The 15,690-nt window shown below is 32.9% G+C and overlaps 1 protein-coding gene across 2 annotated transcripts in view; it reads left to right on the top strand.

Annotated features, from left to right (window-relative positions):
* ZNF280D (zinc finger protein 280D) overlaps window positions 1–15,690 on the top strand; it is a 97,434-nt gene that overhangs the window by 76,673 nt on the left and 5,071 nt on the right. The window lies entirely within an intron of this gene.

The raw sequence follows: 15,690 nt of genomic DNA, 5'->3' as shown, positions 1-15,690 counted from the left end.
TCATATATTTTACTTTTAACTAGGTTATAAAGACAGAATACAGTGTTACCATTTTTACTTTATATCATCTTTTAGAGCAATTAAATACTTAAAAAATTTTGTATTCACCTTCATTTTTTCCATTTCTAGTGTTCATTTCTTGATGTAGCTCTTGGTTTCTTTCTAATATCACATTCCTTTTGCCTAAACAAGTTCCTTTGAAATATCTCATACTGCATATCTACTGGTGATTACGTCTTCCATGCTTTTTTCCTTCAAAAAAATCTTTATTTTTCATTTTTGAAAGTAATTTTTGGTGAGTATAGAATTCTGGGTTAACTGTTTTCTTTCAGCATTTAAAGAAGTCATTTTATTGTCTCTTGGCATGCATATTTTCTGATGTGATGTCTTACTGTAATTTTTATCTTTGTTTCTATATATGTATGTAATGTGTCAATTTTCTTTGGCTGCCCTTATCAGTTTGAACATGATGTGTCTAAGTCTAGTTTGCTCAGTTGTTTATTTATATGTTTACGTATTTATTTTTGGCATTTGTCCTGATCAGTATTCTCTGACTTGTCCTGTATCTTCTACTTCTCGAGTTTCAATTTCACATATGTTATACCATTTGATATTAATCCCTGTTCTTAGATGCCCTGTTCTAGTCTCCCCATCCCCTCCTCCCCGCCTCCCACCACACTTTTTTTTCTTAGTGTTTCAGTTTGGGTAACTTTTATCTATTGACCTATTTACAGATTCATTTTTCAGCTGTGTAAGGTCTACTGTTGAACCCATCAAAAACATTTTTCATTTCTGTGATTGTGGTTTGTTTGGGGTTTTTTTCCTAGCATTTGCATTGATTCTTACAGTTTCTGATCCTTTGATAAAATTCCTATCTGATCATGCATGTTGTCCTCCTTTTTCTACCAAATCATTTAACATATTAATCATAGTAATTTAAAATTTTCTGTCTGATAGTTCCAACAGCTGGGTTGTGTCTAAGTCTGGTTCTGCTAATTGTTTTATCTTCTGACAGTGTACTTTTGGGTTTTTTCCTTTGCTTTTTCTGTGTATGTTTGGTTGAAAGCAAGACATTATGTGTAGGACTGAGATAAATAGTATTTATATCTGAAAATGGGCATGATTTTTCTCATGTTAGGCCATTAGTGTGGGATTTGGTCTACCTAGTAGTGAGTTGACTTGGGTTGTTGTTTTTTTTTTTTTTTTTTTTTTTTTTTTTGCGGTACGCAGGCCTCTCACTGTTGTGGCCTCTCCCGTTGCGGAGCACAGGCTCCGGACGCGCAGGCTCAGCGGCCATGGCTCACGGGTCCAGCCGCACCGCGGCATGTGGGATCTTCCCGGACCGGGGCACGAATCCGTGTCCCCTGCATCGGCATGCGGAGTCTCAACCACTGCGCCACCAGGGAAGGCCAGGGTTTTGTTATTTTTATCACTATGGTTACCCTCCATATACTGCCAAGTTCAATTCCTGTAATATTTCCTTGCGCTTAGGGTGGAAGTTATATTACTGGAGGTTTTTTTCTCGGTATCATTGTTTTAGCCTTTCCTCGTGAGACTGAGCCACAGAGGTTGTCTCTCTCTCTCTACACTCTTACCTTTCTTCCAGCATTACAGCTGTTGCTTGTTATTTGATGTTTGCTAGCCCAGTGGTAGGTGGTGGGGATTGCTGTGATGTTCTCTGTTGTTCTCAGGCTCTCAAGCTGGCTCTGTGTCTCTGGGTCTTGAGAATAGAAATGTTTTCTTCCATCACCCAGTTGGCCCATGTACCCTGGGGACAACAGGGTTTGCCTCTCTTCTTTCCAAATACATAAAAGCATGGACATGAAGAAAAGTTACGAATTCATCATTTCATAACATCATCCACTGATTCTTTCCTGATGCATTCATACTTGAATAAATCATCAAACTCTTACTTTCCTTTGATTGCCCTGTTGCATCTGTGTCAAGTAAAACCAGCCTTTTCTTACATAAACCAACTTTCTTAAGTTTATTTTTTGTTAAAAGAAAAAAAGCTTATGCTAAAAATTTAGCAGGCCATAAGCAGAGTTAAAGGAAGCCATATTGAATGGAAGACCACATAGAACAGTTTTGGTGTGGTACTTCTTTCAAATATATGTGGTGTGGATAGTCCCTCGAATAGACCCAGGTGTTTAAGTACACATGTGAGATGGTGGATAGCTTGAATTATTCTTCAAGATTTTGATCAGATGGCTTGTAGTGGAATCAATGTTGTACCCCAATAATATTTTCCTGTTGTCACTTTTTCATTTGTATAGTTTTACATTTCCTCTTTCAAAATTAATTCCTTTCATATGCTAGATTGTATTTGGAATTCATATTATATGGTGAGTTTCTAAAACAATCTCTGTTCTGCTACCATGTATATTCTATACACTGCAACATTTTACTGTTTTTATATCCTAACTATATATATATATATATATATATATATATATATATATACCATAACTCTTCCCCTCTAGTCTGGTTAGTATAGTTTCATTATAACTAAGTAGAGGGTTAAGAGCGAGAAGGTGGGTACAGATGCCTTTCTCTTTCATTGCTTCCTTCAAGGCTATTAGGAAACACTTGATAGCATGTTCCAGGAATCTTTATATTGGGAACAAAGATTAATAAAATTATTTCCCTATCCCCAAGGTGGTCAAAATCTAGTAGGACAATTAGACATGAAAGAATTGTAATCCAATAAGATAACTACCATATTCCAAGCATATCAGGTATGGTAGGTACACACAAGAGTCCTCTCAGGGTGACTCTATGGTGTTTTTTCTCTCTCTTTTTAAAAATGTTCTTTTCTCAATTCAAACATACACATAATATACAAAATAGAGGTCCCCTGTAATTTCACTAATGAAATGGCAAATTAACCCTATAGCCTATTTCTGTAAGACTACTTGGGGCTATCCATAAAGAATTTCTAAGGTTTTTGTTTTTCTTTTTTGTTCTGTTTTTATTGCTTTTTGCTTTGTAACTTTTTCAGACACTTGAGAGTTTCAGACTTTGTAAAATTACATTTTATTTTTATCGAATTAAAAGTTAAAAATTTGTGTGGCTAGTTTATCATAAAAGTAGTAACTCATCTCCCTCACCCTTTTCCATCCAACTTTTCAGAGGTAGCTATTTTCAACTCTTTTAGCTATTTGATGAACTATTTATCTCCATATTTCTAAATAATGTAACCATATTTTTACTTGTCTTTTTTTCAACTAGGACTTACTGTTACAGTAATTAAGAATTTGCTTCTCTAGACCACCATTCCTACTTTCCTTTATCCCCCCCAACCCCAGCATCCCAGCCAGGGCCAGAATTAGAATGAGGCAAGTGAGACCTCACCTCTGGCAAAAAATTCAAGGGAGCTACAAAAAATTCAATAATCAGATAAATATTTTCTTTTAATATGTTTAAGAATAAAAATTAATGCAGAGTAATCCATGATGAACATAATTTCAAAATTGTAATTAAAGACAGCATCCAGCCTTGCACTTGTATGACCCTGCGAGTCAATGCACATGGGGGATACAAGAACAACAAGGTCTCACTTCTGCTTTTTTGATGGTCCTTGTTCAGTCATGAGGGAAGGTGACAAGTTGTTTTCATTGTTTGTAGCTTCACATGGTACTGCTAAGTAAAAGGTAAACTTTTGTTTCATTAAAAATACATGTTTATATGATCTTTTTTACAATATTGTTAAGGGTACTAAGGTAAGTAATACAAATTTTATTTATTAATATATTTGACCTTTCATAAATAAATTTGATGAAATGTGAAAATTTTCTGAAAAAGTATTTTCTTACCAGGAAACTTTATACTTTCTTCACTTAAAACAGTGATAATTTACTGTTACTCACTTGTTTATATAAAAAATATTTTTCACTACTTTTTTTTCACCCCATTGGTCTGGAAACCTGGTATGTAGTTTTCTATTGTTTGTAATTATTGATTTTTGTATTTTTCATACAAATGTTTATGGAGACCTGTTAAATATTATAAATTATATGAACTAAGTCATATAAATTAATTATTATATTTAACTGAATGTATTAATTAAAAATAAATATATTAAAATTTATACTAAAATTCTTAAAAATAAATATGGCATTTAAAAACTCAAGTGGTCCATTGTTTAGAAAAAGAAGAAATATGCCTGCATCAAGAAATTGATCAAAATTATAGGGGACAGTAACAGGTTTGGTAGAAAAAAATATTCCAGCTACTTAAAATGAAATCTCTAACACTGACACTATTAGAATAGAATTACTATGAAATATAGAGTTAAATAAAGAATTTTCTTTGAATTGTGCAAAAAAGATAGGATAATGGCATGTTAGAAATTTCAGAAGCTAGTGAATATAAGCATGTGCAAGAAAATAGAAGATGCTATTTGAATTAAATGTTTAATTCTTCATCATGGTCACCTGTTTCTAATAAAGTAAAATGATTTTAATAGAGCAGGGGACCATCCAAGAACAAGATGCAGATTGTAGAGTATGTGTTTCACATGGTGGGCAAAGATTTTCAAAAGATGGGTCTTTTAAAAAATTGTCTAGTGGTGAGTTAATTCATTGTGACTGGCTCATTTATTCCAAAGAATCTTTGTCTTTAGTTTGTGTTTCCTGTGCATTCTTTTTAGCAAAAATTACAACAGAATCAAATATTTGCAACTCAAAAAGTGGTTTCAAAGATTGGAAAAATTTAAACAGAATTTGTGATAATGAAAAAATCATATTTCATCATGATGATTTTTTAATGTATATTTAGACTGATAGTTTAATAGATGATGCTTTACAGAATGTGATAAAATATGTGTGAGTGATTTTACATATTGTATGTTTCGTGCAAAAATAATTTATTTCTCAAAGTAGCACAAGAAATTATTGGAAGCTCAGATGCTGGAATGTTCTAAATTCAGTTGAACTAAGGACATTAAAATCATACAGCTAATCATTATAAATATTATATGTTTCATTTGTGTAGTAAAATTCAAAGCAAATTTATAATGTTATTAGGAAATCATGTTAAATCTGAAATACTAAGAAGAATAAAAGAAGCAAAATAATTTTTCTTACTTTTTGATTATAAACCAGATATAGTACATCATGAATTAATGTTTATGATTACTAGGTATATTTACATTAAGAATGATGTCACTGCAAGAGAAGAAAGTTTTGACTTAATTGCAACAAAATGAAAAACTGGATTAATTATATCTCGATAAAGCTGTTATTTTTAAAAAAAAACTAGATATGGTCTAGCTTATCACATTATCAGTAAGTTAGCAAGAGTTGATGCTTATGTAAGAAAATTGTCCTGGCCAGGATATGATAATGGAATAGATAAGGCACATATATACAAGTGTGTATAAGCCAGTATTTCTCCCCCAAAATAGTTATGCCAAATTTGTGCCTTGCCCAGCTCATAATCATAATTTAATACAAAAAATGCTGCATTTGTGAATTCAAATATGATCATCTTTTTTTTAGTATTGTACAAAGGATACATATTTTAGGACTGGGGTAATACAGTGAGCAGATGGAATATTCTTGTCAATTCTGAAAACAACTTTAAAATCACAGATACCTGATGGGCATCAAGATTAAATGCAATCAAGATACTTGATACTTTGCACACAAATTAGAGATGTGTATCAGATATGAAAAGATATAATATCAAATGTCAGAATACATTATATTGAGATCAAAAGCATCTTGTTACAAGAATATTACAGATTTTTACACATTATCTATATGGGATGGTATTTTGAACAAAGTGGCAAAAGTTTAATAAAGCTTTACAGTTAGAAAGCATGACCATATATAAAGCTCTGTGCTTAATAAAAATCCTGTTCCTTTCCTTACCACAAATGAAAGTAATTTTGAAAGTGTGTTCAGTGAATGTAAATCTTGAGCAAGAGATGTGAATATTCTTCCTGAATTTGAAAATAAGTGAAAAAGAAATTGGAAATGCATGAATCACTAAGTGAGAGTATTGATAATTATGGGAAAAGTGCTGATCAAGTAGACATTAGGTTATAAATGACCTAACTTCATATTTGAATCAAGTATATGAAAAATTAAATGAAATGTCTTCAGATTTTGAACTTTTAAACTGGAGAAAAGTTATTTTCTATAGATTACATCTGATTTACAAAAAGCAGGTACTGACCCAGTTCTTAAATATTTTGACAATTTAAATTCTATAGAAATTTCATGTGGAATTGTTTAAAGCAGCATACAACGTTAATAAATTGTGATATAATGTAAGCCTTATATTTGGGTCTTCTAAAACTGATTAACAAAGTGGTGTTCAAAATTTTAAAACAATACCAGCCACAGTAGCATCCTGCAAAAGAAGTTTCAGTAAGCTGAAGTTAATTTTAAATTATTTAGAATTGTCACTTGGTCAAGAGAAATTGCCAAGCATGGCAATTTACTTATTCGAAACAAGATAAGAAAAGAATTAGACTTTGAAAATGTTATTGATGTGCTTGCTTCCACTAAAGCCAGAAAAGTAAAATGATAATAAATTCTGGTTTTGGTAGGCATAAAATGTTTAAACTTCAACTACTATTGTGAGTTTAATATATCTACTTTTCAATATTTTTCAACTACTTTAATGTTCTGGGGGAAAAAACTTTAAAAAGTATACAGAGAGGAGAGTTGTGGGAAGATGGCACAGTAGGAAGTACCAGGAATCTGGCTCCCCACCTAGGCAGCAATTGCACAGATTGAATCTATCTGATATAACTATTTTGAAGCTCTAAAGTCTGTTGAAGGCTTGCAACTTCCAGGCGAAGACTTGGAGAGTGAATTGCAGTTAATTTCCATCAATTTAAGCCCTTAGCACTGTAGCAGCCATATGGCAGGCAGCCATGCACATGTTCCTGGAGCAGCTTGCACATAACTTATGGGAGCCAGAGGGGGCAAAAAAGACCTTGTCCTCCAGATACTGGGAATCTGATAGCTGCTTCTTATCAAGGAGTTGCAGACAAAGAAGTGGGCACATTACTGTTGCACCTCTCCCCCATTGTTGCAAGCCCCTTCCCCTCCAGCTGAAGTGACTTCCAAGGAATTTAAGTGGACAGCCCTTTTTCTCCCTTCATTTTTCACTTTTCCCCCTTTCAGGAGTCAGATGTTAAAGACTAGGACATTCAGAAACAACTGTGTATGTGGGTAAAATTAGAAAGAGATTGCATATGCCCAGGGAGAGGCTCAGAAAAGACATACAAAGACCTTAAGTTTACACCTCAGGGTGATTTGGGAACAGAGACAGCCTACAACAATAAAAATTAAAAATAAAAATAAAACAGGCAAATGCTGGGCAAGGGGAAGAATCTGATTCCCAGAGTTACTACATTATTAGACTCAACTGTCCAGTGTTCAACAAAAAATCACAAGGTATACAAAGAGACAGGCAAGTATGGCCCATTCAAAACAAAAAAATATCAACAGAAACTTTTCCTGAAAAAGACATAATGGCAGATATACTAGACAAAGAATTTAAAACAACTGTCTTAAGGATGCCCAGAGAACAAAAGGAATGTGTGGAGAAAGTCAAGAAAACAGTATGTGAACAAAGTGGAAATATAAATAAAGGGATAGAAAACCTAAAAGAAACCAAAAAGAAATTCTGGAGATGAAAAGTACAATAACTGAAGATGAAAAATTCACTAGAGGGATTCAAAGACAGAGTTGAGCAGACAGAAGAAAGAATCGGCCAACTTAAAGATAAGACAATAGAAATTATTGAGTTTGAGGAACAGAAAGAAAACAGATTGAAGAAAAGTCAACAGAACCTAAGGGAGCTTTAGGACACCATTAAGTAGTCCAACATTTGCATCATGAGAGTCCCAGAAGGAAGAGAGAATATTTGAAGAAATAATGACTGCAGACTTCCAAAATTTGATGAAATACATGAATGTAAACATTCAGAAAGCACAACGGAGTCCAAGTAAGATGAACTCAAAGGGACCCACACTAAGACACGTTATAATTAAACTTCCAGAAGGTAAGGAGAATCTTGAAAGCAGCAAAGAGAATTGAATCATCACATACAAGGGATTCTCAATAAAATTATCCACAGACTTCTCATCAGGAACTTTGGAAGCCAACAGGCAGTGGGTCGGTATATTCAAAGTGCTAAAAAGAAAACTCAAGAATCCTCTATCCAGCAATTCTTCACTCAAAAGTTAGAAATTAAGACATTCTCACGTAAACAAAATTGAGAGAGTTCTTGACCACTAGATCGGCCCTGCCAGAAGTGCTCAAGGGAGTCCTGCATGGTGAAATGAAAGGACAGTACATGACAACTCAAAGCTCTGTGGCAAAATAAAGATCTCAATAAAGGTAAGTGCATGGGAAATTATAAAAGCTAGTATTTTGTAACAGTGATTTGTAGCTGTACTTTTTGTTTTCTACATGATTTAAGAGATGAATGCATTTAAAGTAAAAAGAATTTTTTAGTGTAAAATTTAGTATTTCTCTAACTTTGGTTTATAACTTCTAATTTTGTTTCCTGCATAATTTAGGTGACTAATGCATTTAGTTTATATCTAGGTATACAATGAATAAAGATGTAATTTTCTGACATCAGCAACCAAAAGGAATGGGGATGGAACTATAAAGGAACAGTTTTGGTATGTTATTGAAATTAGCTGGTATAAATTCAGATTAGAGGGTTATAACTTTAGGATATTACATGTAATCCTCAAAGTAACCATAAAGAAAATAGATATAGAATATATACAAGGGGAAATGAGAAAATATTTTAAACATTTCACTACAAAAAAATCAACTAAACAGAGAAGAAGTCAGTAATGAAGGAAATGAGAGCCAAAAAAAGTAATAAGATACATAGAAAACAAATAGCCCAATGACAAAATAAGTCCCTCCTTATCAGTAATTAATCTAAATGTTAATGTATTAAACTTTCCAATCAAAGGATAGAGGTTGGCAGAATGGATAAAAAAATACATGATCCAACTACATGCTGTATACAAGAGACTCACTTGAAATTCAAAGACACAAGCTGAAAGTGAAAGGATGAAAAAGATAATCCGTGCAAATAGTAACCAAAAGAGAGTATGGATGGCTTTACTAATATCAGACAAAATAGACTTTCAATCAAAAAAGCTTACAAGAGAAAAAGAAGGACATTATATATTAATAAAAAGTTTACTACAGCAAGAATATATAACAATTATGAATATTTACACACCTACTGACAGACTGCCAATTTATATGAAGCAAGAACTCACGGGGTTGAAGGGAAAAATAAACAATTCTACAGTAATAGTTGGGACTTCAGTACTCTACTCACAATAATTGATAGAATAATTAGATATAAGTAAGGAAGTAGAAGACTTAATAAACCTACTAGATTTGCAGACATACGCAGAACACTCTACCCAGCAACAACAGAATACACATTCTTCTCAAGTACACATGGGATATTTTCCAGGATATACCATGTAGTAAGCCGCAAATTAAATCTCAGTGGATTTTAAAAGATAGATGTCATACAAAGTATCTTCTCTGATCACAGGATTAAACTAGAAATAAATAATAAAAGGAAAAATGAAAAATTCACCAGATTTTAGAAATTAAACAATACACTTTAAAACAACCAATGGATCAAAGAAGAAATCACAAGGGAAATTAGAAAATACTTAGATAAGAAGGAAAAGAAAAATACAACATGCCAAAACTTCTAAAATGCAGTGAAAGTGATGCTAAAATGGAAATATATGGCTGTAAATCCTTATATTAAAAAATGAGAGATCTCAAAGCAGCAACCTAACTGTATAACTTAAGGAACTAGAAAAAGAAGGAGAAACTAAATCCAAAGCTGGCAGAAGGAAAGAAGTGAAATTAGCACAGGAATAAATGAAACAGAGAATAGAAAGCAATAGAGAAAAGTTGGTTCATTGCTAAGGTCAACAAAATTGATAAACCTTTAGCCAGAAATACTTAAAAAGAGAGAAGACTTAAATTACTAAAATCAGAAATGAAAGTGGGTACATTAGTACCATTTCTATAGAAATAAAAATGATCTTAAGAGAGTGCTATGAACTCTGTGTCAACAAATTGGATAACCTACATGAAATGGACAAATTGCTAGAAACTCAAAACCTAGCAAGACTAAATCATGAAGAAATAGAAAATCTGAGTAGATCCATAACTAGTAAGGAGATTGAATGAGTAATCAAAAATCTCTTAACAAAGAAAACCCCTTGACCTGACGACTTCTTTAGTGAATTCTAACAAACACCTAAATAAGAACTAATACCACTTCTTTCAAACTTTTCGAAAGTTGAAGAGGAAGAAATATTTCTAAACTCATTCTGTGAGGCCAGCATTACCCTGATACCAAAGCCAGACAAAGACAATACAAGAAAAGAAAACTACAGATAAATATCCCTTGTGAACATTGATGCAAGTATCCTCAACAAAATACTAGCAAACAGAATTAAGCAATATATTAAAAGGATTATATACCATGAACAAATGGGATTCACTCCTGGAATGCAAGGATGGTTCAATATATGAAAATTGATAAATGTAATAAGCCACCTCAATGAAAGGAAGCAAGAAAAACCACATTATCACCTCAATTGATGCAGATATGGTGTTTGACAAAATTCAGCACCCTTGCATGTTAAAAATGCTCAACAACCTAGAAACAGAAGGAAACTGCTTCAACATAATAAAGCCATATAAGAAAAACCCACAGCAAACATCATACTCAATGGTAAAAGACTAAAAATTTTCCTCTAAGATTAAGAACAAAGCAAGATGTCCACTTTAACCACTTCTTTTCAACATAGTACTGGAAGTTTTAGCCAGAGCAATTAGTCAAGAAAAAGAAATAAAAGGCATCTAAATTGGAAAAGCAGTAAAATTATCTCTGTTAGCAGATGATACCATTTTATATATAGAAAACCCTAAAGATTTCATACAAAACCCTATTAGAACTTACATTAACTCAGCAAAGTAAATGGCAGGACACAAAGTCAGCACACAAAAATCAGTTGTATTTCTATACACAAGTAATGAACAATCTGAAAAGAAAATTACAAAACAATACAACTTTAATAGCATAAAAAAGAATAAAATACTTAGGAATGTGCTTAATCAAAGAGGTAAAAGACTTCTACAAAGAAACTATAAAACTTTACTGAAAGAGATTTGAGAAGACAAAAAAAAAAAATGGAAAGACAACCCATGTTCATGGATTGGAAGACTTAATATTGTTAAAATGCCAATAGTACCCAAAACAATCTACAGATTTATTGCAATCCCTGCAAAAATCCCAAAGATATTTTTTGCAGAAATAGAAAAACTCATCCTAAAATTTATATGGAAGCTCAAGAGACTTCAAATAGCCAAAACAACTTTGAAAAAGAAGAAAAAAACTGCAGCACTCAAACGTCCTGTTTTTAAAATTTATGACAAAGCTGCAGTAAACAGAAGTGTGGTATTGGGATAAAGACAGACCTATAGACCAAAGGAATAGAATAGAGAGCCCAGAAATAAACCTTTGTATATATGGTCAAATAATTTTTATGGGGGTGCCAAGACCAATGGGAAAAGGACAGTCTTTTTAATAAATGATGCTGGGAAAACTGGATATCCATATGCAAAAGAATTAAGTTGTACTCTTACCCAGCACTATACACAAACATTGACTCAAAATTGATAAGGGACTTAAATGTAAGACCTAAAATAATAAAGTTCTTAGAATAAAACAAAGGACAAAAACTTCATGACATTGAAATTGGTAGTGATTTTTTGGTTATTACACCAAAGGCACAGGTAATGAAAGAAAAAAATTGTACAAATTAATAATGTTGTGCATCAAATATACAGTGAATAAAAAGGCAACCCATAGAATGGGAGGAAATATTTGCAAGTCATATATCTGATAAGGAATTAATATCCAGGATATATAGAGAACTCATTAAACTCAATAACAACATAAACAACCCAATTCAAAAATGCATAAAGGACTTGAACAGGCATTTCTCCAAAGAAGATATACAAATGGCCAATAAACCCATAGATGTGCAACATCACTAATATTAGAGAAATGCAAATCAGTGAGATACCACCTCACACCCATTAGGATGGCTACTGTTAAAATAAACAAAAACCAAAAAACCCACAGACACATAAAAACACACACACACACAAAACCACAAAAAACTCCAAAACCAGAAGACAGGTGTTGATGCTGATGTGGAGAAATTGAAGCTTTGTACACTGTTGCTGGTAATGTAAAATGGTACAGCCATTGTGGAAAGCACTATGGCAGTTCCTCAAAAAAATTATATGATCCAGCAATTCCTCTTTTGGGTATACTGTACCCCAAAGACTTGAAAGCAAAGAGTTGAAGAGATATTTGTACTCCTATTTTCATAGCAGCATTATTCACAATAGCTAAAACATGGAAGTAAACCAAGTGTCCATCAATAGATGAAAGAATAAGAAAAATGTGGTATATGCATACCATGCAATATTCAGCCATAAGAAGGAAGGGGATTCTGCAATATGGATCAATTTTGAGGACATTTTGCTAGTGTAATAAGCCAGTCACAAGAAGACAGATATTATGTGATTTCATTTGTATGAGGTGCTTAAAAAAAATAAAAGAGAGAGTATAGTGGTGGTTGCCAGAGGCTGTGGGGAGGGGAGAATAAGAAGATATTGTTTAATGGGTATAGAGTTTCAGTTTTACAAGATGAAAAAAGTTATGGGGATGGATGGTAGTAATGAGTGCATATCAATGTGAATGTATTTAATACCAGTGAACTATACATTTAAAAACGGTTAAGATGGGAAATTTTATGTTATGTGTATTTTATCTCTTGTTTCTATATGGCTTGGCATAGCACTGATGTCAGCATAGTTAACATCACAGTTTTTGAGACCATTATGTATACTGAGCCAGGAAGTGTACTATGATTTTCTTTCCTATACTTCATTTTACTTTTCTGGGTAAAAATATATTTTTACTGATTTGTTTAGTCTTCTGTGCACCTAATGCTGTTTTTTAAAATGTTGTGATGTGTTGTCTAATGTTTGGAAGTATTTTTTCTAAATGTGCGCACACATCAAAAAAAAAATTGTTGGAGGGCCTGGAGATCTTCTCTCCGATCTGATTTAGTTTAAACTAGTTGCTGTCTAAGCCTAATGCATAATTTGTTGTATCAGGATTTTACTTTGCCACTTTCTTGTGTTGGATATCCTGTTTCCTGAACTGTGAGTTCCTCTTTTCTTGTTTTACTCCTTATTTTGATGAAACATGTCCTCTAACAACTTCCACAGAAAGGTTGATTCTTTTTTCACTTAGTGTAAATTTAAAACTGTATTTACTCTAATGATAGTTTGGCTGAAGTACATAGAAAACATTTTTCCTATGCATATTTGAAAGTATTGTTTTCGTTAAGTCTGATGCCATTTTTGGTCCACTTTCTTTGTGTTTATGTTATTTTGTTCTTTCTGGCAACTTTAATGATTATCTCTATCTCAGGTGTTTTGAAATTTCATATGTTCACCCATCATCCTTTTTTCATTCGTTATGGTAGGAATTTGATAAGGCTTTGTAATTTTGGATATTTCTGTTTGGGGGAAATTTTCTTGTTTTATTTCTTTGGTAAATTTTCACTTTTATTTTCTCTGTTCTCTCTTTTTTTTGAAACTTCTATTGATCTGACACTACTTCCTGCATCAACTCTTTTGATTGTATGGCATTTTCTTTCTTGCCTTCCATCTTTTTGTCCTTTCATTCAACCTTTCAAAAAAGATTTTCTAAATTTTAATTGCTTATTTTAGTTGCCATATATTTAGTTTTGAATTGTTCTTTTTATTTGATCTTCAGTTGTTTTGTCTTCATAGTTTTCTGTTCTTGTTTAATGGACATAACATTTCATACCTTTCCAGGGATATTAAATATATTATACATATTTATTTTGTTCCCAGCAAAGTCTTTTATGTCTCCTAGCCTCTTTCTTTATTCTCTTGTTTATTTTGATCTGTCTGATGTAAAGAATGTCTTCAGTTGTGTGGTGATCCTTGGCTGTCCATAAAAGTGAAGCGCTAAAAAGTTTATCGAAAACCCTGTGTTTGGACAGGGACAGGGCTGCCTTGCATAGCCATACAGGTTGTGCACTGCAGCACTCCACAGGGTACAACCCTGTTATATATACCCCTTAGTACTCTCAAAATGTATTGATGTTTACAGTACTAGAAATTAAAAGTATGAAATTTTTACAATACTGTTACTTAAAATGGCAAATATTTTTCTGAAAAATAACTATTTGTCAAAAAAAAGAAATTTAGTTAGAAGAATGAAATTGTTGTACACTTTTGCATATCTCTTTAATGTCTAGTTAAATAGAAGGAAACTGGATCCTCATGTTTCTCCATTCAATCTGTTGTGATATGTTATTTTGGTTGAAATATAAGAAAAATACCCAGCCTGATCTAGTACTTTAATCTCTTCAGATAATTGTGATTATTCTTTTTTATGACATCAAATGTAGACAAGTGAACTTTTTCTTAAAAGGTTTGTTGCAATGTGGAATCTGACTCCATATCACTGAACTTTTTGTACTCTATTACATTAAAATCTATTGGTCTGGCTTACACTTTGATTGGCTCTTTTATCCATGCATGATTTTATAACAATGTGCATTTAGTCATTTGGAATATATTGGTTCACAAGTTACATAGATCTTCTAAGTGTTGACATGTTTCATTATATAATATCAGGTAATCACATTCATTAATATTAGCATTAATCTCATGAATAGTGGATACAAGTTATCCTAAAATTTAATTTTTCCTTGAATTTTATTACTGGCAACAAATACTGTCAGTTGTTTTCTTTGATGTGACATGCTCACTTTGTCAGTTTTGAAGAAAATGTCTTCTAAATACTCAAGTCTAAATATTCATAGTTTGACAGTTATTCTTTAAAATAAAAATCATGTTCCATGAAAAAAATGTGGCTAAGTTCAGCTTGCAACTCAGTCACAGACCCAAGTGTTTTTAGTGCGCCATAGCAGTGCTTTATGCATATTTGGTATTTCATTACACAGAATATTAAAAAGACATGCACTCAGTGATTGATATTTAATAAAATTAATTTTACTCTTGGTGTATGCCGGTGGAGAATACAGTGACTGCTAGTACAGTTTTGGTTCTATGTCAGTGCCTTGATTTGAGTTAAGATGCCAGCATTTTTACTCGCCACTGCTTTAGTACCAAGAATTTTAACCTCACATGCCTCCTGAAAGTGTCTTGGAGGCCCCATGTGTCTGTGAACCACACTTGGAGAACTGCTGACATGGATTATATTGTGAAGGTTGCCTCATGGATTGGTGTGCTATACGGCCTGCACAGTCTGCATGGCAATTGTTTAGACTTCAACATAGGAAAATCAGTTGCTGAGCTGACGGATTCTTTGGTAGGGAGGATGCTCTCAAAGTCTTTGAGGCTGATAATTTTCTCCAAAGAGGAATCTTCTAGATTCCACCTGCGGGTGGTGGGGTGAAGAGTGGTTCCTCTGGCTGCTAGCATTCTGGGAGCCAGGCAGAGAGATAAATGTGGGTCCCTTTTTCAGTTTATGGACCTCTACTAAATTTTTCTGTTTTCTTTCAGTACCTCATGC

Source organism: Phocoena phocoena, chromosome 2 (genome assembly GCF_963924675.1).
Source record: "Phocoena phocoena chromosome 2, mPhoPho1.1, whole genome shotgun sequence".
Lineage (NCBI taxonomy): Eukaryota > Metazoa > Chordata > Mammalia > Artiodactyla > Phocoenidae > Phocoena > Phocoena phocoena.
This window is presented reverse-complemented; position numbering and strand designations above follow the sequence as displayed.